This window comes from Eriocheir sinensis, chromosome 34, assembly GCF_024679095.1.
Source record: "Eriocheir sinensis breed Jianghai 21 chromosome 34, ASM2467909v1, whole genome shotgun sequence".
NCBI classification, from domain to species: domain Eukaryota; kingdom Metazoa; phylum Arthropoda; class Malacostraca; order Decapoda; family Varunidae; genus Eriocheir; species Eriocheir sinensis.
Window position 1 is genome coordinate 1057166 of NC_066542.1, and position 25886 is coordinate 1083051.

Below are 25886 nucleotides of genomic sequence, written 5' to 3' on the forward strand. Positions count from 1 at the left end.
CAAAGTTAACTGATTTTTCTCTTTGATATATTGATATTTTAGTCTAACATAAAAAATAACCTTGTGTTTTAATGTTGATGATCTAAGTATGAAATCTCATCACCGAAGATATTTCATACCCCGAAGTTTTATTCAAGCAACACCGGGCGCCCGGGCCACACATTGGAAGTAGGGAGGAAACATCGTTTTTTTTTTCTGAGAGGCGGAAAAAAAAGTAGCGATTATCGCTAGTTTGGTTACAAAAGTAACGAAGATACCGATATATATTTGAATAAGTAGCGGATGGCCGATAACCCGATTTTGTTATCAGCGATAATGTATCGCGATAACTTATCGCGATAACGCCCAGCTATGCTCACATCCCTTCCTACTCCTCCTCTCTCCCACTTTATCTCCTTTCCCAAACTCCCTCTCACTCACCTCACCTATTTCCCAACCCTCCTTGATCTCACACACCTCACTCACCGCCTCTCTTTCCCCCTCTTTACTCACCTCACATCCCTTCCTGCTCCTCCTCTCTCTCACTTTTCCTCCATTACTAAACTACCTCTCACACACCTCACCCCCTTTCCTAGTCCCCTTCACTCTGTGTTTTTATCTCTTTCATTTCAGCTAAGATGGCGCCTAAGAAGTGCAGTACTTGTAACGGTAGCTTCTCAGCTCACTTTTTTACAGGGCGTTCTGCTGTCTGTCGACTGTGTCTCTCCAGGCAGCATCTCGAGACAAGACTGCAGGAGCAAGAAGAGAAGATGGAAGAAGGCCAGTATAAAATAACAGAGCTTTCTCTCACCAAGCAGCATCTCGAGACAAGACTGCAGGGGCAAGAAGAGAAGATGGAAGCAGGTCAGAATAAAATAATAGAGCTTTCTGGCACTGCTGCCTCCTTGCAGGAATTCATCCAGGCTAACATTCCTGTGGTGCCAAACCCTTCTCCAACCGCCCCCTTGCCCTCAGCGGTACCGTCGACACCAGCGGACAACACCACGCAACGGGAAGATGCTAGTGGCACCGCCCATGATGGCTTCACCGTCGTGAATGGAGGAGGCAAACCAGCCAGACAAGCGATTTATCCTGTTCATTGCTTCAACAGGTTTGCCATTCTGGAGGAGGAGGACGAGCAGGAGAGCACCTTCCTGGTGGGTGACTCCATGATTCGCCAGCAGGTCGTTGAGTTCTGCGGCAGAGTTCCTCGTCGAAGATGGAACTATTGCTATCCTGGTGCTGGGATCGACAATATAACTGCTGCTCCTGAGGAGATCTCCCCCCAGGCTACTAATGATTCACTGTTTGTTATTCACACAGGTACGAACGACGTCACCACGATCCGGTCTGAGGAACTCCTGGAGAAGTACCGTAGGCTCATCCAGCAGTATAAGTCTAAATCCCCTAACATTTTGATTTCAGGAGTTCTACCACGGACTTGGGCGGAGAGCGACTTTTTCAGTAAGGCCTTCAGCCTAAACAACCGCTTACAGACTCTTTGTAGGGAGCTTGACGTGGAGTTCTTCAACGCATGGGACAATTTCTATGGACAAAGTGAGCTCTTTCACAGGGACGGATTGCACCTGTCTCCCATCGAGGCAGCCAGATTCGGAAGGCTCCTCAACGACGCAGTACATGTCATCCGAGCAAAAAACGAGTCACAGCCACGTACCTCCACCCCACCCGTGTAAATAGACCCCGTGCATCGCAACAAACCCGTAACCGTGATCCTGCAAGTACCACCACCTCTATTACCAAGCCTCTAGATAACTTAAAAATCCTTAGTTTCAATGCGCGTAGCCTAAGAAATAAATTTGATGAACTGTGATGTTTTGCTCGAACAGAAAATTTTGACATAATTGCTATAACCGAAACATTTATCGACACCACAAATATTGTTTTAAGTTCCGAATTCAACATAGATGGCTACAGACTCCTCAACAAAGATCGTGTAAACCGTAGAGGCGGTGGCGTCGCCCTTTATGTCAAAAGCTATTTGCAACCCACTGACAAAACACCGGGAAACAGTAACGTTGAACATTTGTGCGTGCGAATAAACATTGCAAAAGTCAATTTAAATATATCTGTCACCTACAGACCTCCCGGGCAATCACTCGATGACGACCTTGAAATGTACAGCGTCTTAAGGCAGTCACTTAATAACAACGACTCACAGATATTAGGAGACTTTAACCTCCCCCATATCGACTGGGCGACACTGTCAGGTACAGAAGACGAGTCACATAGAATGATCGAATTTCTAGAAGAAAACTATCTAAGCCAAATGGTTTCTGAGCCAACTCGACAAAACAATATACTCGACCTTGTTATAACGACCCAAGATAACCTAGTCAGTAATGTCACTGTAGGAGAACACCTCGGTTCTTGCGATCATAAATTAGTGCGCGTCGACATTAGAGCTCAATCATCAGTGACTGAAAATAAAGTAAAGGTGCCCAATTTCAAAAGAGCTAACTTCGTAGAAATCCGACAAAAACTAACAGAAATACAACTATCAGATGACGGCAACGTAGAGGAAGCCAGGCTAAGCTTTAAAAATCACTTACTCACTCAGCAGAACACATTCGTCTCCTTATGCGAGAAGCGAATTAACACTAATAAAAGCCCACCGTGGTTTAATAGCGAAATTAAACAATCAGTCAATGAGGGAAAATTGTGTTACAGGTTAAAGAAGGAACAAAGCACGCCCGAAAACATTAGACTTTATAATGATGCCAGGCGACGAGTAAAAAGACTAGTAGGTCAGGCAAAGCGTAGATATGAAGAAAATATTGCAGCCAACTGTAAAAATAATCCGAAATCTTTCTTCAGTTACATAAACAACAGAAAGGCGATCAAAAGTGGTATTGGACCTTTAACAAACAGCGACGGTGCACTAGTGACTGACAGCCAACACACTGCAAACCTCTTAAACAATTACTTTTCCTCGGTGTTTAATACTAACAGTCTTCCTGTCGCTACCACCAACACCAGTACTACTGTAAATCTCGAGCATGCATTGCCTAATTTTGAAATAACAACCGATGAAGTCCTTAAAGCTCTCCAATCACTTAAAACAAATAAAAGTCCCGGACCCGACAAGGTATATCCTATACTGCTTAAAGAAACAAAGAGCGAAATACTCTCCTCCCTCACTACCGTATTCAATATGTCCTTGCGACAAGGCATCGTCCCTTCGAATTGGAAAAAGGCTAACGTGACACCGATTTTTAAGAAAGGAGACAAAAAAATACCAGGTAACTACCGACCGATTAGTCTAACTTCAATTGTAGGTAAGCTACTCGAGAGCATAATTAGAGACAAAATTGTGAGTTACCTCGAAAGCCACTCATTAATTTGGGATTCACAACAGGGCTTCCGTAACAAAAGATCCTGCCTGTCAAACCTACTGACCTTTTATAACGATCTCTTCTCAGTTTATGACGTAACCAAATCAGTGGACGTAGTCTATCTTGATTTCCAGAAAGCGTTTGATAAAGTCCCACATCATAAATTACTTTTATAAATTAAAGCAAACAGGCATTGACGGTCAAGTAAACCAATGGATCGCGAATTGGTTGAGCAACAGACAACAAAGAGTTGTGATTGACGGATTTAACTCAGAGTGGGCGCCGGTCACTAGTGGCGTCCCTCAGGGCTCGGTTCTTGGCCCAGTGCTCTTCATTATATATATCAACGATGTGGATGTTGGACTCAATAATCGCATTAGTAAATTTGCAGACGACACAAAGATTGGTAACTCGGTTCTCACTGACGAAGACAGGCAAAGCCTCGAAGAGGATTTGCACAAAATTTCAGCTTGGTCGGATAAATGGGAGATGCCCTTTAACGTAGACAAGTGCCAGGTCCTTCAAGTTGGAACAAAAAATAAGAAGTTCGATTACGAAATACGCGTCGTTAAACTCACAAGCGTTCAATGCGTTAAGGACCTGGGGATTAAAATCGCGTCAAACCTCAAATTCTCACTTCAATGTATCGATGCAGCAAATAAAGCGAACAGAATGTTGGGCTTCATTAAAAGAAACTTTTTATTCAAGAATAAAGATGTAATACTTCCGCTCTACAATAGTTTAGTGAGACCACACTTGGAATATGCGGTACAGTTTTGGTCTCCCCACCATGCAAAGGACATTGCTAAACTAGAAGGTGTTCAGCGTCGCGGAACAAAAATGATCCCTTCCTTGAGCAACAAATCCTACGAAGAAAGGTTTTCCACCCTTAACATGTTCTCTCTTGAGAAACGTCGCCTCCGAGGAAAACTGATCGAATGTTTAAAATACTTAATGGTTTCACGAATGTAGACAGAACAAAATTGTTTATGATCAATGACACTTTGCGAACGAGGAACAATGGCACAAAATTCAAATGTATACAAGTAAATTCAGACTGCACGAAATTTTTATTCACCAACGTTGTAGTGCGAGAATGGAATAAGCTCCCACCATCAGTGGTCCAATGTAACACGATTGACTCCTTTATAAACAGGCTCGACCGTCACTTCCTTGAATTTAATATTAACTAGAGTAGAAAAGCAACGTTTTGGAGCCATCTGATTAATGTAAAATCACTTAAGTTTAAGGACAGACCACCTAGTCTGGACCATGGGGTCTGTGTGGTCTGATTTTTCTATGTAAATCTCTCTCTCTCTCTCTCTCTCTCTCTCTCTCTCTCTCTCTCTCTCTCTCTCTCTCTCTCTCTCTCTCTCTCTCTCTCTCTCTCTCTCTCTCTCTCTCTCTCTCTCTCTCTCTCTCTCTCTCTCTCTTATTCTCGCTTATTCAAGCACGCGTCCCTCTGCCCTACGAAAAAGAAAAAGCAAAGCAAATATATAGATAAATACTACTCACTTGCTCTCTCCTCCTTACCAAGATGGCGCTAAAGAAATGTTCGACTTGCACAGGAAACTTCTCTGGTCATTTCTTCTCAGGACGATCGACCGTCTGCAAGATCTGCCTGTTGACTCAGCAGATGGAAACGAGACTCCTTCAACAGGACGAAAGGCTGACGGCTGGCGAGAAGATCACCGAACTAACAAGTACTGTTGATACCTTGCAGGAGTTTATCCAGGCCAACATCGTCGCCCCTCCTGCAATTGACGCCTCATCACCCTCCTCACCTGCACTCGATGCCCAGCCACCTTCCGAAGAAGGCACGTCACAGGGAACCGGTAGAGCTGACGCTGAATGCTTCACCCCTAGAGGAGGAGCCAGACCCGCCCTAGAGCCATTTATCCTACTCATTGCTACAACAGATTTGCCATACTGGAGGAGGAGGACGAGGCACAGAGCACCTTCTTGGTCGGTGACTCTATGATTCGCCATCAGGTGGTTGAATTCTGTGGCAGAGTCCCCGTCGTAGGCGTAACTACTGTTATCCTGGAGCTGGTGTTGACGACATCACAGCTGCACTGGACGAGGTCTCCGCTGTGGCCTCTAATGACTCACTCTTTGTTCTCCACACAGGTACAAACGACGTCACCACGACCCGGTCTGAGGAACTGCTGGACAAGTACCGTAGGCTCATCCAGCAGTATAAGACTAAATCCCTAATATTTTGATTTCAGGAATTCTACCACGGACATGGGATGAGGCGACTTCTACAGTAAGGCCTTCAGCCTCAACAACCGCCTGCAGACTCTCTGCGGAGAGCGTGACGTGGAATTCTTTAACGCCTGGAACGATTTCTACGGCCAGAGTAGACTTTTCAAAGGGACGGCATACACCTGTCCCCATCAGGGCAGCCAGATTTGGAAGGCTCCTCAACAACGCCGTACGTAACATCCGAACAACAAAAACGACTCTCAGCCACGTCCTTCCATCCCGCCCGTGTAAATAGACACCTCACAGTGCAACAGACTCGTAACATTGAACCCTCCAGTACCTCTATTACCAAGCTTCAAGATAACCTAAAAGTCCTTAGTTTCAATGCGCGTAGCCTAAGAAACAAATTTGATGAACTGCGATGTCTTGCTCTGACAGAAAACTTTGACGTAATTGCTATAACCGAAACATTTATCGACACCACTAATATTGATTTAAGTTCCGAATACAACATAGATGGCTACAGATTCTTCAACAATGATCGTGTAAACCGTAGAGGCGGTGTTGCCCTTTACGTCAAAAGCTACTTGCAACCCACTGATAGAACGTCAAGTGACAGTAACTTTGAACAATTGTGCGTGCGAGTAACCATTGTTAAAGTCAATCTAAATATATCTGTCATCTACAGGCCCCCGTGGCAATCACTTGATGGCGATCTTGAAATGTACAGCGTCTTAAGGCAGTCACTTAATAACAGCGACTCACTGATACTAGGAGACTTTAACCTCCCCATATCGACTCGGCGACACTGTCGGGTACAGAAGGTGAATCCCATAGAATGATCGAATTTCTAGAGGAAAATTATCTAAGCCAAATGGTTTCTGACCCAACTCGACAAAATAACATACTTGACCTTGGTATAGCGACCCAAGATAACCTAGTCAGTAATGTCACGGTAGGAGAACACCTCGGTTCCTGCGATCATAAACTAGTGCGCGCTGACATTAGAGCTCAAACATCGGTGACTGAAAATAAAGTTAAGGTGCCCAATTTCAAAGAGCCAACTTCGTAGAAATCCGACGAAAACTAATAGATATGCAACTATCAGATGACGGCAATGCAGAGGACGCCTGGCTAAACTTTAAAATCACTTACTCACTCAGCAGGACACATTTGTCCCCTTGTGCGAAGCGAATTAACACTAATAAAGTCCACCTTGGTTTAATAGCGAAATTAAACACTCAGTCAAGGAGAAAATTGTCTTACAGGTTAAAGAAAGACCAAAGCACGCCCGAAAACATTAGACTTTATAATGATGCAAGGTGACGAGTAAAAATTAGTGCATCAGGCAAAGCGTAGATATGAAGAAAATATTGCAGCCAACTGTAAAATAATCCGAAATCCTTCTTCAGTTACATAAACAACAGAAAGGCGATCAAAAGTGGTATTGGACCTTTAACAAACAGCGACGGTGCACTAGTGACTGACAGCCAACACACTGCAAACCTCTTAAACAATTACTTTTCCTCGGTGTTTAATAATAACAGTCCTCCACCATCACCACCAACACCAGTACTACTGTAAATCTCGAGCATGCATTGTCTAACTTTGAAATAAAACCCGATGAAGTCCTTAAAGCTCTCAAATCACTTAAAACAAATAAAAGTCCTGGACCTGACAAGGTATATCCAACTCTGCTGAAAGAAACAAGAGCGAAATACTCTCCTCCTCACAACCGTATTCAATTTGTACTTGCGCCATGGCATTGTCCCTTCAGATTGGAACTAGGCTCACGTGACTGCGATTTTTAAGAAGGGAGACAAAAAAGTACAAGGTAAGTACAGGACAATTAGTCTAACTTCGGTTGTAGGTAAGCTACTCGTGGGCAAAATTAGAGACAAAATTGTGAGTTACCTTGAAAGCAACTCATTAATTGTTACTCACAACATGGCTTCAGAAATAAAATATCCTGCCTATCAAATATATTAACCTTTTATAACGACCTCTTAACTGTTTATGACGTAACCAAATCACTGTACGTAGTCTATCTAGATTTACAGAAATAGTTTGATCAAGTCCCGCATCATAAATTACTTTACAAATTAAAGCAAATAGGCATTGACGGTCAGGTAAACCAATGGATCGCGAATTGGTTGAGCAACAGACAACAAAGAGTTGTGATTGACGGATTTAACTCAGAGTGGGCGCCTGTCACTAGTGGCGTCCCTCAGGGCTCAGTTCTTGGCCCAGTGCTCTTCATTATATACATCAACGATGTGGATGTTGGACTCAATAACCGCATTAGTAAATTTGCAGACGACACAAAGATTGGTAACTCGGTTCTCACTGACGAAGACAGGCAAAGCCTCCAAGAGGATTTGCTCAAAATTTCAGCTTGGTCGGATAATTGGGAGATGACCTTTAACGTAGACAAGTGCCAGGTCCTTCAAGTTGGAACGAAAATAAAAAGTTTGATTATGAAATGCGCGGCGTTAAACTCAAAAGCGTTCAATGCGTCAAGGACTTGGGGATCAAAATCGCGTCAAACCTCAAATTCTCACTTCAATGTATCGATGCAGCAAATAAAGCGAACAGAATGTTGGGCTTCATTAAAAGAAACTTTTATTTAAGAATAAAGATGTAATACTCCGCTCTACAATAGTTTAGTCAGACCACACTTGGAATATGCGGTACAGTTTGGTCTCCCCACCATGCAAAGGATATTGCTAAATTAGAAAGTGTTCAGCGTCGAGGAACAAAATGATCCCTTCCTTGCGCAACAAATCCTACGAAGAAAGACTTTCCACCCTTAACATGTTCTCTCTTGAGAAACGTCGCCTCCGAGGAAAACTGATCGAATGTTTTAAAATACTTACTGATTTCACGACTGTAGACAGATCAAAATTGTTTATGATCGATGACACTTTGCGAACGAGGAACAATGGCGTAAAACTCAGATGTAGACAAGTAAATTCAGACTGCACCAAATTTTTCTTCACCAACGTTGTAGTGCGAGAATGGAATAAGCTCCCATCATCAGTGGTCCAGTGTAACACGATTGACTCCTTCAAAAACAAGCTCGACCGTCACTTCCTTGAACTTAATATTAACTAGAGTAGAAAAGCAACGTTTTGGAGTCTTCTGATTAATGTAAAATCACTTAGGTTTAAGGACAGACCACCTAGTCTGGACCATGGGGTCTGTGTGGTCTGATTTTCTATGTAAATCTCTCTCTCTCTCTCTCTCTCTCTCTCTCTCTCTCTCTCTCTCTCTCTCTCTCTCTCTCTCTCTCTCTCTCTCTCTCTCTCTCTCTCTCTCTCTCTCTCTCTCTCTCTCTCTCTCTCTCTCTCTCTCTCTCTCTCTCTCTCTCTCTCTCTCTCTCCACTGATTGAAGTGAATATTTATTTTTCGATATAACTTAGCATATATATAGTTACTATGTATGGACTCATAGTCTAATAACGATAATCGTATATATATATATATATATATATATATATATATATATATATATATATATATATATATATATATATATATATATATATATATATATATATATATATATATATATATATATATATATATATATATATATATATATATATATATATATATATATATATATATATATATATATATATATATATATATATATATATATATATATTAGAAGAAAAAAAAAGAATCAGACATGAAGAATTATCTAATAGATAAGTTAAGAAAATAATGGTGCCGAACGGGGAGATGGAAACATCAGGCACAACAAAATGGCGGGAAGACGGACATGCAGCGACTCGCACAGCCGGGCCCAACACCACACAGCCAAGCATGGCGGGCGAGCGTGTCCCTATAAGCGCCGGCACTGGGAATCCAAACGGTACTGATTGTACAGTTAGTCTTCCGAGACTCTGAGCGGGGCCCAGTACCGATAATGTCATATGAGCACTCGGCACTGAGCAGTACCTATTTGTAATGATTCCACTCGGCACCAGGTACCGGTATCGGGTGCCGAATAAAATCGATTCTATGCGGCACCCGGTACGAGCGCCCGCCATGCTTGGCTGTGTGGTGTTGGGCCCGGCTGTGCGAGTCGCTGCATGTCCGTCTTCCCGCCATTTTGTCCTGCCTGATGTTTCCATCCTCCCGCTCGGCTCCATTATTTTATTAACTTATCTATTAGATAGTTCTTCATGTCCGATTCTTTTTTTATAGTTTTGCAAATATATATACTGTTATCGTTATTAGACTATATGAGTCGATCCATCCATAGCAACTTTATATATGCTAATTTCTAGTGAAAAAATTAAACATTCACTTCCATCAGTGGAGAGAGAGAGAGAGAGAGAGAGAGAGAGAGAGAGAGAGAGAGAGAGAGAGAGAGAGAGAGAGAGAGAGAGAGAGAGATTTACATAGATTTACATATAGTATCAAAACACGCAGACCCCATGGTCCAGACTATATAGCTGGTCTGTCCTTAAACCTAATTGATTCTACATTAATTAGATGGCTCCAAAACATTGCATTTCAACTATAGTTGATATTAAGTTCAAGGAAGTGACGGTCGAGCTTGTTTTTAAAGGAGTCAATCTTCTTTTTCTTTTTTAGGATTCTCCCCCTAAAAAGGGGGAACGGGCCTTTGTCGATGCGACGGCCCGTCGCAGGGGGGAACCCGCCGCTGGCGTGCGGCGGGTGTGGGGAAGCCTCCGCCGCCGCCACAGCCACGGGTAAAAGCCGGCGAGCAGCGACGGAGGCACGGGCTCTCTGGGCAGGCGCCCAGCAGACACCCGTAGCTGACTCGTGCGAGCAGCCGACTGCTCGACTTGACCACGGAGGGGTGGCCCTAAGCGAGGATGACCCCACGGGTCCACCTCGCCTCCGTAGAAGGGCCACCCGGCTGCTCGCCCGAGGAGTGCTGGCGTTCCACTGAGGAGTCAATCGTGTGGTGGGAAGGTGTGAAGGTGGGAGCTTATTCGTATTCCATTCTCGCACTACAACGTTGGTGAAGAAAAAATTGGTCCAGCTGAATTTACTTGTCTACATTTGAGTTTTATGTCATTGTTCCTCGTTCGCAAAGTGTCATCGATCATAAACAATCTTGATCTGTCTACATCCGTGAAACGAAGAGAGAGAGAGAGAGAGAGAGAGAGAGAGAAAGTTTTTTTACAGTCACGGTAGTCAAATTAACGGTACCTGCCCATCTCTAGCGGCAGTAATGTTTATAACGACCAGCGGCCGGGAAAAAAAAAAAAAAAAAAAAAAAATATATATATATATATATATATATATATATATATATATATATATATATATATATATATATATATATATATATATATATATTTAGTGGAATAGGTAGGAATACACCTACCGAAACCACTCATGGTGAGGTATATATGGGAAGAGAGGAGGGAGCTGAAGCCCTCCAAAAACCCTTCCCATGTTCTCACTTTCCGTGTCCCTATTGTCTCATCAAGACCAGAGAGTAGTTCAGCATACTCTCTAAAGACAGATCCTCTCTCTTTCCGCATCCACACTACATTCCCAAAATTTTAAATTCAAAATGACATATATACGCACTGCCTCGGAGTCCCCGCCTGGGGGGGACATACAAACTACCCCAGGGAGGACTCCCCTTCTGACTAGCGACTTGAGAGGTGTCTTGATAACTCATCGAACCTCTTTCTTATCAATGTCTGCAACATTCGCGGTCTTCGTTCTAATTTTCTTTTTGTGGAACACCATATCTCCTTCTCTAAACCCATTGCTGCACATCATCCGTAAAGACACGTCATTTTTGTGTGTAGCGGGCGAGAGAAAGAGAACATACATTTTTTTTCCTTCCATAATTATTTATTTAATGCAAAAAACATGTTATGTGCAACTATTTTTAAAGTTGCCTCTAACTCCACTCAGCTTTCGTGTTTAAATGTTTCTATGAATATCGCAGTTTATTTACATTTCATATTTTCTTCTCCTCAGGGCAAGCCTTGTGCCTCAGTACGGGCGGGACCATCCCGTCTGCATCAGCACTTTGGCACATTTCAATCTGCCAGTTCCGGTCGGTGAGTACTAAGTAGTGCCCATGTTGGTTATTTTTTTTATGAACCTCCTGGAGAGGATGGTTTGGTTCGCTCTAATTATGTTGAACAAATTTGACAATCGATATACAGGCTATCAAATCACAAGCCTCAGCTGTCTCTATCAAATATCGTTATAGCAAGTGTCAGCATGAAAAGACCACACTGTCACGGCACCTCTCATTCTCGGGGTCTCCCAGGCTCTGTCGGTAGTCGGGAAGAGAGGCTGGACACATCTGCTCTGCAAACCTTTCCTTCGTTGCCTCCCCTCCCTTATGCCCTTGTGCCACTTGTATCCTCCAGAAGGATCCCTACTCGAGAGCTGGAGCAGTGAGTCCATGTATTAAGGAGGCCACAGTAGGCAAGAGCTTAATGGGCTCAGCCCTCCAGGGCATGTCTGTCAAACTAGCGTTGGTGAAGTGCGGCTAGTAACAAGGACGCATCTGGCTCACATTACCTCGCTGACCCCAAACGCTAACCACTGCACCACGGAGACGCGAAGTATACTAAATAAAGGCGAATTTGCCACATTGCAGACCGTTTTCTGTCCACATTGACAGGCTTGACGACACTACACTTTGGTGCGCCGCTTCCTTCCGACTCGGCAACGCTTTTTTTTTCCTAGCGTATCAGTGACGGAGTGAAGAATCTGGGCAGCTGCAGCTTAGCATTATGAGCAGCACCTTGAGGCAAGATGTCGGGAAATGTTTCACTCTCAATAAATTGCCAAATTTGGAGGGAGTCATGAGGCGGGTGACTGCGGCAGCCTGAAGTCGGGGAAATTTCTAACGACACCGTGGATTCTGTTGGGTCGAAGATAGTGGTTGGCTCGACGGGAGGAAAGGAGCTTAAAGTCTTGCACCGGTCCGGGTTTCGACGCGCCGAGGGAAGTGGAGGGTGGTCTGAGGCTCCCACCGGGCAATATGTTAGTTGCCGGCAAAACTCCGACGCAGCAGGCGAGGAATCGATGGCAAGGCAGACGAGAGCAATATATGGAAAGATGTTACTTAGCAAGTCTGACTGAAGCGGCAGAGAACGTTTTCCTCCAGGAGGCAACACATTTGCTTAAACGTATATCGTTGTTATGTGACTGTGTGGGTGGAATATTCCGCCCTCTTTTCCGACTTAATAGGACAGAGTGCCTTACAGAGTGCGTGTTTGTTCATATGCTTTTAATTATATTATATATATATATATATATATATATATATATATATATATATATATATATATATATTTATATATATTTAAATTAAATGTATTTGCGGTGTGTAATTCACCTCTTGGTCTGCTGCGGGTCTCTCTCGAGACAGCCAGCCGTTCCCCTACGGAAGAGCACAGAGCTCATAGTACTGATCTTTGGGTAGGACTGAGACCACTCACACACAACACACCGCGACAACGAGGTCACAACTCCTCGCCTTACGTCGCGCACCTACTCACTGCTTGGTGAACAGGGGCTACACGTGAAAGAAAATAAACCCAACTTATCTTCACCCGGCCGAGGAATCGAACCCCGGTCCTTCTGGTTGTGAGGCAGACGCTCTATCCACTGAGCTACCGGACCGTGTGTGTGTGTGTGTGTGTGTGTGTGTGTGTGTGTGTGTGCTAAAACTGGATTAGCCTCGCTTCCAATATTGTAATTGGAATCAACAGTTATACCAATTTACCGTTCATGGTTTAAGAGCAGCTAAGTGCATCAAACTGTGCCGCAAAACTATTTACATTTCTAAAAGGCCAACCACGGATGCAATTTTTCCTTTATGCATATCCCTGCCAGCACAGAGCAGAAGAGAAAAGAAATGATAAATTAGCAAAAACAAAGGAAGTGGGGTTTAGAAGCAGGCGAGGGAACAGAAGTGAGCGGCGCCGAGATGGGTGTTTTGTCTTCCTGTGGGGCTGATACAGAGATTACGACCCCCCTCCACACACACACACACACACACACACATCCACACACACACGGCCCGATAGCTCAGTGGATAGAACGTCTGCCTCACAACCAGAAGGACCGGTATTCGATTTCCCGGCCGGGTGAAGATAAGTTGGGTTTATCTTCTTTCACGTGTAGCCCCTGTTCACCTAGCAGTGAGTAGGTACGCGACGTAAGGCGAGGAGTTGTGACCTCGTTGTCGCGGTGTGTTGCGTGTGAGTGGTCTCAGTCCTACCCAAGGATCGGTTCTATGTGCTTAATGTACTCTGTGCTCTTCCGTAGGGGAACGGCTGGCTATCTCGAGAGGGATCCGCAGCAGACCAAGAGGTGAATTACACACACACACACACACACACACACACACACACACACACACACACACACACACACACACACACACACACACACACACACACACACACACACACACACACACAAAACCCAATCTCTTTTTTTTTTTCGTTTTATAAGTGCAGGAGTATTCGTTCTCCCTATGATGATATCAGTGATGGTTTGTGATTACTGCAGAACTTCTCGGAGGATCAACACTGAGGGACGCGGGGAGCAGCACTGCAGGCTGGGATGTGTAAAAAACCTCCGGTTCGTTGTTAGTCCTCTTCCTGCTGAGTGGCGGTACAGTAGATCACACGAACGGGGAAATCTGGACTCCCACACATGGTTCACAAATAGGGAACTCGCAAATGCAGTAGGTCTTTCGCTAGGAATGTCTGCATATCATCTCAAAAGTCTCAATATAGATCAACATTATATTAGTCGAAGATTCACTGTAACAATTTTGTGTTTTGTCGGATTTACGGCATACATTGTGGGTTTGCAGTTTCCATTTGTTCAACCATGAGAAAGTAACATCAACGGTTGGAAACATTGCCCTCCACCGTGTCCGTAACTTCAAAGACATTTTTCTCCGTCTTAGGGGCCACAGGAGGCGGGCTAACCTGACACACAAAGCGGACTTACTCATGATTTATGAGAGGTCAGGCTCATCTGCAATTCCTTACATATCAAAAGTGGCGTCTGGTGTCCCTTGGTGATGGATATTATTTATAATATTGCCGGATATAATTAGGGTGATTTAAATAGTGTGTGTGTGTGTGTGTGTGTGTGTGTGTGTGTGTGTGTGTGTGATGTGGGACATCTTTCTTTAATTGGTGCAGAAAAAAAATAATTAACGCAGTGATTAAAAAGAATAGAAGGGGAAAGGAAAGTGACAAAAAAATAGGAAGAGAAAGATAGGAGTAAGGTATAGATAGGAGATAGAAGTTTAGGGTAGGCGGTTGCTGAGTGGTAGCGTGCTGGGCCCACATTCACCACGTGATGGACGACGCAAGTTCGAATCCCCACGCTACCACCTCGGATTTTTCAGTCACCGCCGAGTGGCTTAAAACTACCCACATGCTGTCCTGAAGACCACCCATCAACCCGGACTCTAGAGGAAACTGTCCAAGTGAATCAAGAACGAGTTCCGGGGGGCAGCATGAACCAAGAGAAGATGGCGCCACTATAAACACTTGCCTGCGCCATGACTGGGGCCGAACACCATCCAGGCCCCTGAAGCAAGCCTACCGGCGCTATAGGCGTAGACGTAAAAAAAATCAATAAAGGGAGAAATGGAAGACACGGTGAGATAGAGACAATATTTTTGATCCATTGAGAAGCCGATTTGAATTTTAGGGAAGATGCAGATGATATTTTCAGGCGGGAATTCTCATTGAACGGAAAATTTGAGATGGATTTAAAACTGTAACTTCTCGGCTTTGAAAGATAAGAGGAAAAAACGTAGGAAGCGAGAGAGCGTGAAGAAGAGGAGAAGGAGGACATGAGGAAAGACGAGAAAGACAAGAGAAAAATAAGTTGAGGTGGATGAAGAGGGTGGAAGTGAAGATGTGAGGAAGAAAGAAAGATTGAGAAAGGAAAAGAACGTGAGGGGAGGGGAACAAGGAAGAGATGGATTGCGGTAAGTGAGGAAGAAAGAAAGATTGAGAAAGGAAAAGAACGTGAGGGGAGGGGAACAAGGAAGAGTTGGAATGCGGTAAGAGAGACGAAGGGAAATGTGTTGGAAAGAAAAGTGCGTAAGGAGGTAAAGTTGAAGGTAAAAAGAAAGCTTGCGTAAGGATACAAGATTACAAAGGGGAGGGAAATCAAATAAAAAGTGGAGCAAGAACTTTGTAACGTGGAAAAGATGGAGAGGTTATAGGATAACAAATGGTGCGAGAGGGGGAAAGTTACAGCGAAAGAGGAAACTTGAGGTTTGCTGCGAAGTCACAAGGGTGAAGAGAAGAAAAATAAAATGTTAAATGCACTGCAATAAGTGGATGGAAAAGAATTTAAAATAAGGAATAAAAAGGAAGGAAAGTAAGGCTCAGAAGATGGCAAAGTTAGTGGTAATTATGAGAATGCGAGGAAACCAGACTGAGAGGAGGCAGGATCTGAAAGAAATACCAGTTTTCGGGGAGTACAGAAACAAAATAATGGACAGTTGCTAGGAAAAAATGTATACTTGGTGGTCATCAGTGGTAAATGGTCCACTTGAAACCATCTGTGCGTTGAAGTTCACTCATTCCGCTTCATGCTCTCCCTACATTTCCCGCCGTCGCCTTTATCACAGGATGTATGATGCGAGGGAAGAAAAAAACGACCCTATGAGTTACACGAGAGGGGTGAGAGAGGCAGAAAGGCGACAGCATGACACAAGGAGCTGTAGAGTGAAAGGGCGAAAATGATATATAAGTTTAATTCGCATCACAAGGAAGTGAAGAGAGAAAAAAAGAATAGGGTGCTTGTCTGCTATCGAGGACCTGTCAGTATGTACCAAAGTCCGAGCAGTATTATCTTGTTCATGCATTCAGAGATATTGAGTTCGAGCGTAACCATTCGTAAACTTAAACGTTCTCAATGTTAGTAGAGCGGTGAGGGTAATTAATATACTTTTTTCTCTTTTTTGTGTACACTGATCAGGATGTCATGTCTCCACCATTTATCGTGTTGGTTAGCCGGATGTTTTCGCTTCCTGAGGCCAACAAATTATTACATGAGTCAATGGAAAGGTACGGAATAGGTTAATTGAGCCGAAAATGGTGCTCTTATTGCTGCTGCGCCATAGTTTATTGTGCGTTCATGGTGCTTAAACTGTTTATGTGTGCCCGTGCAGTAGAGTTTTTAATGTGTGTGTTTTTACGTGTTGATGGTTAGAAAATATGAATTAGATTAAGATACGCAGATTAACTCATTCGTATACACACACACACACACACACACACACACACACACACACACACACACACACACCTAACCAAATTCGGCAAGTCCCTCCTCCACAACCCCCTCCATAGAGACCTACTCCCACCCGCCCTCCCTCCCCCCACTAGACCCACAAGATACCACAATATTCTCGTCCCGGTCAAAACTCGCATGGACAGATATCGGCTTTGCGTGATACCGACGCTTGTGAGGGCCATTAACACCTCCATGATCACATGGCCCCTCCACCCCAACACACACACATACACACACACACACACACACACACACACACACACACACATGTCGCATTATCTCTAATCCCTTCTCGTTTTTATCCTACCAACACATTATCTTTTCTCCGACGCAACACCTCATCAGGACAACAAAGGTTGTCTCCTGCAACACACACACACACACACACACACACACACACACACACACACACACACACACACACACACACACGTTCCCTTTCTTTCCTACTCATAATGGAAATCAGTTTGCAGCGAGGATGTTTTAATGTATTCATTCGCCGCTGTTCACTGGGACGTTTCCGGAACATCAGCGGAAAATGGCTCTCTACCTGCCGCCAGGATGCTCTATGAGCAACTGGTGTGTGCTTGTACGGAAGGGACGGGCGAGTAGGGAGAAAGGAAGGGACACAAATGGGTTATTTATTGGTTAGTTCTGTGTGTGTGTGTGTGTGTGTGTGTGTGTGTGTGTGTGTGTGTGTGTGTGTGTGCGTGCGTGGGTGCGTGCGTGCGTGCGTGCGTGCGTGCGTGTGTGTGTGTGTGTGTGTGTGTGTGTGTGTGTGTGTGTGGAGAGTACAGCTTTGCAGGTAAAAGGCAAAACGTGAGTAAATAAACCAAGATGACCTTCACCATAGTATGTGTTTTGTATTCTCCACTCTGGTGGTTTTACTTTGCAGGATTATCATACCTATTCACCCCTCATGGTTCGTTAAGAAAGGAAATACTTCACATTTTCACGGACTCATACTACCCACCACCACCGGTATATGTAAAACCTTCCGAAATATATGAAAATGACGTTTCTATTTTGTTGCTTATTTGTTTGTCCCCCAGTAATGGAGATTGAAGGATGAGCGTCGATAGCTGACTTGCAATCTAACACTAAGAATCACAATTGTTGCTCTTTCACTTAGTCCCTTTGAGACATATATTGTTTAATCTCTGCTCTGTGGCGTCCTGAAATGACATTTCTCGAACCATTTGCCAGGTACAGACGCGGCCTTGGAAGGAGACAAAGGGTACATCCCAGCACGACTGACTTCGCCGAGCAGGTTAATGGATTAAGAGCGGGCCAGACGAGGGTCTTCACGGGTTGTGTGTGGAAGGGAAAGACAATATCTTAGCCGGGTGGCTGCCTGTTTGTTCTACAGCAGCAGGCGTGGAGGGATTACCCTTCAAACCAGTGTTAAACGATGAAGCAGAGTACTCTTGGGTCCAAAGATAGTACTCTGGAGACTATCTGTGTGCCCAGAGCCACTTGGGGAGATGAGTCATGAGGTCAGTGTTATGCCCGTGAGGGAAAGTAGAGGAAACATTCTCTGGCTGCCATTACGTCCTGCTTAAAGGTGTGTGCCGACATTTTGTGAATAGTTACGCGATGGAAAAAAGTGTTGGACATCTGGATATTCAACGGTCTTGTAACGGTGTCTTTTTACAATATAATATTAAAGAAAGATTGTTTCACCATGTAAAGAACAGCTTTTATTTTCTGTGTGGACGGGTCTCAGTTACTTATATTAAATACGTTTTAAACCCTTGAATTTCATGGTTCCACATTTTGGAATCTACACTTCAAGCAGTAATTTACATTTTTCATCATTTACTGGGACAAGCTTATTTGTGATGATCGGAATGGCAGTGGAGACAACAGCGATGCGCAGAGAATGCGAAAACAATAGTAGGCTGGGTTAGGCTTATGATCTTTCAAACAAAGAGAGCCAGAAACGTATAGCATTAAATAACCAAGAAGGACCTCCCTTTGTTAGATAATATGTCTCATTACTGATAACATATATGATCTTTTTTAGTAAAGACGTAAAGTAACTTCGGGGTTTTGCTACATTAAGTTTAGAGCGTTTTCAAACACATGATAGGCGGCAAATTACGGCATAAATTGATAAAGGAAGAACTCATTATGTTTTAGACAACGTCTCATTTAGTAGGGAAGAATAGATGATTTTTCTAAGTCAAGACGTATGGTAACTATTTGGGGTTTAATAGGTTGGGTTAGTTAAGTTCAGGGAATTTTCAAATACATGATATCCAGAAACCTATAGCATAAATTACCAAAGAAAGCCTTCACTTTGTTATATAGAAAGTCCCATTGGTAAGGAAGCATAGATGACTGTTTCTGAGCAAAGACGAATGGCAATTTTTTTGTGGTTTTGTTAGGTTAGGATAATTTTAGGGCATCTCCAAACACCTGACAGCCAGCAGCTTGTAGCATAAATCAACAAAGAAAGACCTTACTTTATTATATTGAAAGTCTCATGAGCAAGGAAGCATGTATGATTAGTCTGAGGACTGACGTATGGTGATTGTTTCGAGTTTTGTAATGTTAGGTTTAGTTTAGGCCATCTTTAAACATACGATATGTTTATGGCAAAAAATAACAAAAAATGACCTCACTCTGTCAGATAATAATGTTTCATTCGTAAGGAAGCATGGATTAAAGACGTGTGGTAACTGTTTGTGATTTTGTTTGGTTAGGTTGGATTCGGGTTTCTTCGAACTCAGCATCTTATGGTATAAATCAACAAAGAATGACCTCACTTAGTTGTATAGAAAGTCTCATTAGTAAGGAAGCATGTATGAGATTTCCGAGTCAAGACCTATAGTAACTGTTGTGTTATGTTAGGTTAGGTTAAGTTTAAGGTATCTCCAAACACATGATAGGCGGAAACTTATGGCACAAATCAACAAAGGAAGAGATCACAGTGTCAGATAATAAGTCTGATTAGTAAGGAGGCATTAATGAATTTACTGAGTGCATACTCGTATATATAGTGACTGTTTGGGTTATAGTTAGGTCATGTTAGGGGTCTCTTCAGGCACACGACAGCCAGCGACATTTTTTGTTTTATACAGCACAGAGAGCAACTCAAGGGCAACAAACAGAAAATGTAGAAAAAAAGCCCGCTACGGTATGATTTAGCAAAGAATGAGGTCACTTTAGTATATAGAAAGTCTCATTTGTAAGGAAGCATATATGATTTTTCTTTCTGAGTCAAGACGTATGGTAACTTTTTTTTTTTTTTTTTTTTTTTACGTTGTTGCCTAGGTTGCGCAGGTATTCGGTGGGGCCTGATCTCCAGTGGGGCCTGATGGTCGGGTCGCCCAAGGCTTCTTCCAGGTGGGGCCTGATGGTCGGCCCAGCCCGTTCTGGCGCAGGCGAGTGTTTATAGTGGCGCCATCTTGCATTGGCTCATGCTGCCCCCCGGAACTCGTTCTTGATTCGCTTGGACGGCTTCCTCTAGAGTCCGGGTTGATGGGTGGTCTTCAGGACAGCATGTGGGTAGTTTTAAGCCACTCGGCGGTGACTGAAAAATCCGAGTGGTAGCGTGAGGATTCGAACCCGCGTCGTCCATCACGCGGCGAATGTGGGTCCAGTACGCTATCACTTCGGCCACCGCCGAATACAAGAGTTGTGTATATTCTAATATGAATACTTCAAATTTCACCGGATAGGGATACGAGTTCAAGTACATTTAAATGGTTTTAATTCGAATAAAAATACGAAGACTTTTTGAAAGTATTCATGACTACGTTCATGAATACTTTTCATTGAAAAAATATCTTCTTGAAGTATGTGGGTATAAAACTGCTATATTGTTATGCAACGGCATAATCAGCTCATGAACTTGTACTGTACATGACGATTACACGTCCGCCCAGGAGGATGGAGTTGTAAAGAACAACGGTTGTTATTTCTGATAATAAATTTTGAAGTGTTTGTCAGAATATTCACAGAATACGAATACTCTTACCTTGTCTTTGAATACGAATGATAATACTTTGATTTCAGTCAACAATTATTAGAATACTAATACACTCAAATATGCTGCTCAAATGTATTTGAATACGAATACCGAATTCGAATACTCCATCCCTGAATAGTACAAATACCGCGTAAATGTCTTTCATGCTAAAGTGTTTGACCGGTTGAGTTGTCTCCACACTCGGTTACGGTGCCGTCGATCCTCCTTGCCTCCTGTGGTACTTGTGAGCCCCTGGCGTCACTTGTAACAAAGACTCGTCAGGAAACTCGTAACAAACTCTGCAAGCCAAATACAACACAGAAGAAGCAGGAGAAAATTCACACAGCAATCAGCCATTACAACTTTTATCTTATCAGTCGCCCAATCAGTCAGAATCAATCAGTGCCAGGGTCCACAAATTTAACTAATACTCTGCGTCCCTCCTCTCTCGTCCTTTCTCCTCGCCTCTTCAGTTCACAATGGCAGAAACGTTTTCCGACAAAATAACACAACGGAGCAAACTCAGCGCGGCGCCATCACGATTGCCTCTCCTCTGAGAAGTGGCTCAGTGTTTTAAGTTTGGGAGGAGAGGTGGGAGGGAAAGGAGGATGAAAAGTGAGGGGCTTTGGTTGCTGGTTGAAGGAGTAACTCGGAGGGGAAAGACTCGGGTCATGTGAAAAGGGCGGCAGGTTTAAGAAGTCAATCTGAGGAGAGTGGATAGGGAGTGTTTCATTGTCCAAACTGCTGTCCCTTTGCTTGTTTCATTCAAGGTTCCCTTTCCAGATATTCTCTCTCTCTCTCTCTCTCTCTCTCTCTCTCTCTCTCTCTCTCTCTCTCTCTCTCTCTCTCTCTCTCTCTCTCTCTCTCTCTCTCTCTCTCTCCTTCGTTCAATCCTTCCCTCTTCTCCATCCTTCCTTCTCCCCTTCATGCTGTTTGTTATTTCTGTTCCTTCCCTCATTGAAGATATGCTCTCACCGACTATTATTACAAGTTTCTGTGTTTTCACGGCCTCGCCCTCCGCTGAACCTCCCTCTTTATGCATTCTAGTTCTATACTCTCATTTCCCCTCCCTCTTATTCTTCAAATAAAACACTTGGCTTCATTTTTAGGCAATTAAGAAGTTATTTTTATTTCGATTCAAACTCTCGGAAGATTTTTTTCCTACATCTAAAAGGGAGGTTTACCACTGCCGTCTCCCCCCCTTCTTCTTACTCCACTTTTTCCTGCTTCGTTTCTTTCTTTTCCTCCTCCCTTGCCACTTCCCACGACTTCCCTCACTACTACAGATCTTCTAACAAAACCATCATCATTATCATCACCATTTCATCGACGCCTGCTCCTAGGACCTCCCACCAGGGGATGGCCACGGCAGAGGAGTTTCCAACTTTCTCTATCCAGGCACCCCATCCTTGCCTGCTCAAAGTTTCTCAAAGATCTTTTCCCCCCTCTCCCTAACGTACTCCTGCACCCTATCTCTCCATTTCACTGGAGGTCGTCCTCTAGTATTCCCTCCCTCTATCGCACTCACATACACCTTCCTGGTCATCTTACTCTCCTCCATTCTCTTCATGTGGCCAAACTACTTTAAAGTCTGTCGCTTCACTTCTTCCACCACTCCACATTTCTTCCCTTCACCCCCGTGACACATTCCAAAACGCTCGTACACACTTTCATTACTAATTCCATCCATTCTACTCACACCACAAACACTTCCCAAATAACTCATTTCCAGTGCCTGCACTCTAGACCACTTACTTTCATTCCAGGCCCACGTTTCACTTACATATGTGAGGATTGGTACTATTATTGTATTTCTCAAATCCCCCTTTACCTCCATACTCCTATACAAAACCATCCTTGCAAATACGTTTAGAGTGCCTTGATGAGTGCCTGGGAGGGCTTGGCGAACAAAACCCTATTTTTTCCACGGCTTCTCGCTCTCAACACCTTCCCCAACACATATCTCCCCCTCCCCCAGCCCACACCTTACTTTCCCAGCCTAAAAAAGCACTCCCACACTCACATGCATATGCATCTCCCTAATTGAGAGAGTGAGAGAGTGGGAAAGCGAGAAAGTGAGAAAGTATGTGTGTGTGTGTGTGTGTGTGTGTGTGTGTGTGTGTGTGTGTGTGTGTGTGTGTGTGTGTGTGTGTGTGTGTGTGAGTGAGTGAGTGTAAGTGTGAGTGTGTGTGCGTGTGCGTGCGTGCGTGCGTGTTGAGAAATTACGGAGAAGACAGGGCCAAGATCCAGGCTGATGGGCTAACACACACACACACACACACACACACACACACGCACACGCACACACACACGCACACACACACACACACACACACACACACACACACACACACACACACACACACACACACACATGCACACACACATACACACACACACACACACCTTTCGTTTGTTGTTTCCCTCTAGTTCGTTCCCTTTTGACTGGACTGGTAAGTATCGTCCCTCTGGTTACCCTCCACATATTTTTTTCTGCGAAGAATTCCCCTCTGGCTCTGTGATCTTATCTTTTTCCTTATCATTTTCTTCCTTCGGGCTCATGTCTTCTCTTTTCTCCTCTCGGTTCCCCCATGTTTTCCACTTTTTTTTTCCTCGTCCTCATCCTTGTCCTTCTACTCCTGCATGGTCCTCCTCTTCCTCCACTTATTATTGTCGCCTTTCATTTTCCTTTATTTTCCCCTCCCTGACTTTTCATTCTAGCATGCCTTTTTCCTTCTCTTTCTCTATCCCCTTTTTTGTCTTCTCATCGTGTCATGTCTCCCTCCTTCTCTTCCTCTTTGCTTTCCAATACCTTATTTCTTTCTTGTCACGCCCCAGTATCTTCTCCTCGTGCTGCCTCTCTTCTCTTCCTGCATTTTTCTTCCTCTTTTTGCTCCTCCTCCTAGTTCTGCTCTCCTTCCATCATTGTCGTCATGTTCGGTCTACATCTTCATAATTTCGTCCCAGGCAGTGTTAGGGCACCAAGACAACGTCATCTATTATCCTTTACTTTCACGGCTAACCCTCTCATCCTGACCCTGTTTCCCACTTCGTTTGGCGCCCGTGAGCGTGACCTTCCGTCTGGTTGTCTCTCTTCGTGGTTATGTTGCGGAATGTCTGTTTACCTTTCTGACTGCTTTTCTTCTTAAATGTCTGTTCCTTTTTATTCCTGTGTGTCTGCCTTTTTGTCTGTCAACCTATTTGTCAGCTTCTCTCTTTCTATGTGTACCTGGTCATCTTTTGTTTTTTTTTAGTCCGTTTTATCTATTGGTTGTTCGTGTATGTTTATCTACCTGCCTCTGTTTATACCTGTGACAGTCTACTCATTGTTCATCTAGCTGTGTCTCTCTACCTGTTTGTATTTTGTACTTGTTTTTTGCTGTACATTAGTTAACCTGTTTCATGTTTACCTGTTCATCTGCCTTCCTAACATTTCTGACTCTCCGTTGTCTGTATGCCTGTGTGCATTTCTTGGTGGGTGTGGGTGTGTGGGTGAATAATAGCGGCTTGTCGTCTACCCCTTTTTCCGATTATGTTTTTTTTTTTTCCGTTGTTCTCTGTTATAGCCTTGAGGGACGGCGTGGCAGCGGTTGTTAAGTTGACGGGAGAGGGTGAGAAACGAAGGGCAGTAGTGGGCAAAAGGGGGAGGTCGGCAAGGTAAGGGAGAGAGGAGAGAGAGAGAGAGAGAGAGAGAGAGAGAGAGAGAGAGAGAGAGAGAGAGAGAGAGAGAGAGAGAGAGAGAGAGAGAGAGAGAGAGAGAGAGAGAGAGAGAGAGAGAGAGAGAGAGAGAGAGAGAGAGAGAGAGAGAGAGAGAGAGAGAGAGAGAGAGAGAGAGAGAGAAGAGAAAGTGAAAGAGAGAGAGAGAGAGGGAGAGTAACGATGGGTTACATAATACATATACAGTTTTCACTTCATCCGCTACTCCACACAAAAGTTATGTTACGGTTTACAATTCTTGACTCTTATTGGCTTCCTCCTCTTCCCTTCCTTCCCTCTCACACCTCCATCCCTCCCACTCGTTCTCCCCTTTTTTTTCTCCCCAACTCTCCATTTATTTCTCCTTTATCTCTCTCCCTATGTTTTCCCCTCACTTTCCTTACCTTCACTCTTCTTCGGCGGATTAAAACTGGAATTAAATATCACAGACGAAGAAAAAAAATCATACGGGCTGTGATGCTGAAAATTCTGGTCTGTGCGCGTGTGAGCGAAAGAGGAAGCAACCGAACATGATAAAACATATTGAGGAACTAAAAACAGCCTCGGCACAAATAATGGGTTGGAAAATAGCGTGCATTTCTTATGTTGAGAGAGAGAGAGAGAGAGAGAGAGAGAGAGAGAGAGAGAGAGAGAGAGAGAGAGAGAGAGAGAGAGAGAGAGAGAGAGAGAGAGAGAGAGAGAGAGAGAGAGAGAGAGAGAGAGCAAAGGAGATATAGGATTAAGGAAATTTAGGAGGTAATAGTAGGAGGTAAAGGGAAGGACGGGAGGTGGGAGGAGGAGGAGGAGGAGGAGAAGGAGAAGGAGAAGGAGGAGGAGGAGGAGGAGGAGGAAGAGGAGGAGGAGGAGGAGGAGGAGAAGGGAGATGGTGAGAGGTGTTACACTGGCATACATAAAGAAAAATTGTCCAGATGCCCGAGGGAGGTGGAGAAGTGCGTAGTAATATCACACTGACGGTGGCGGAAGTAAACTTGAAGTGTGCAGCGGAAAAAAAGTGAGAGTTTAAAGAAAAAACACAGATATGATATTAACAGAAACAAAGGAGTATTTTCTGAACTGCCAATAATGTTGCAATACAGTATATTATGAAATGCTACCATGTAATAGATATGCATCTTTCGTACTACCTTTTCTACGCGCATCCAGTTTTGTTCTTGCTCCAGCTTCCCTTCCACAAAGAAACGTGTCACAATTGAAATCCCACCTCGAGGTTGACTTTCTCTCGAGTCCAGCTGTGCACGCTTCATGTCACTGATTATAAAGGCATGGTTTATCATTGTGGGTCCGCTTGATGCAGCTATAGCAAAGTTTTTGCATTCATGCTGCCCTGGATGATTTTCTAATTTGTT

The 25886-nt window shown here is 43.8% G+C and overlaps 1 long non-coding RNA gene across 1 annotated transcript in view; it reads left to right on the plus strand.

Annotated features, from left to right (window-relative positions):
- The window catches only part of LOC127006885 (uncharacterized), a 78224-nt gene extending 59808 nt beyond the window's left edge, over positions 1-18416 (plus strand). The window contains exons 2-3 of the long non-coding RNA XR_007759802.1: positions 11523-11605; positions 18054-18416. This is a non-coding gene — a long non-coding RNA (uncharacterized LOC127006885). The remainder of the gene's footprint in view (positions 1-11522; positions 11606-18053) is intronic.
- The last annotated feature ends 7470 nt before the right edge of the window (positions 18417-25886 follow it).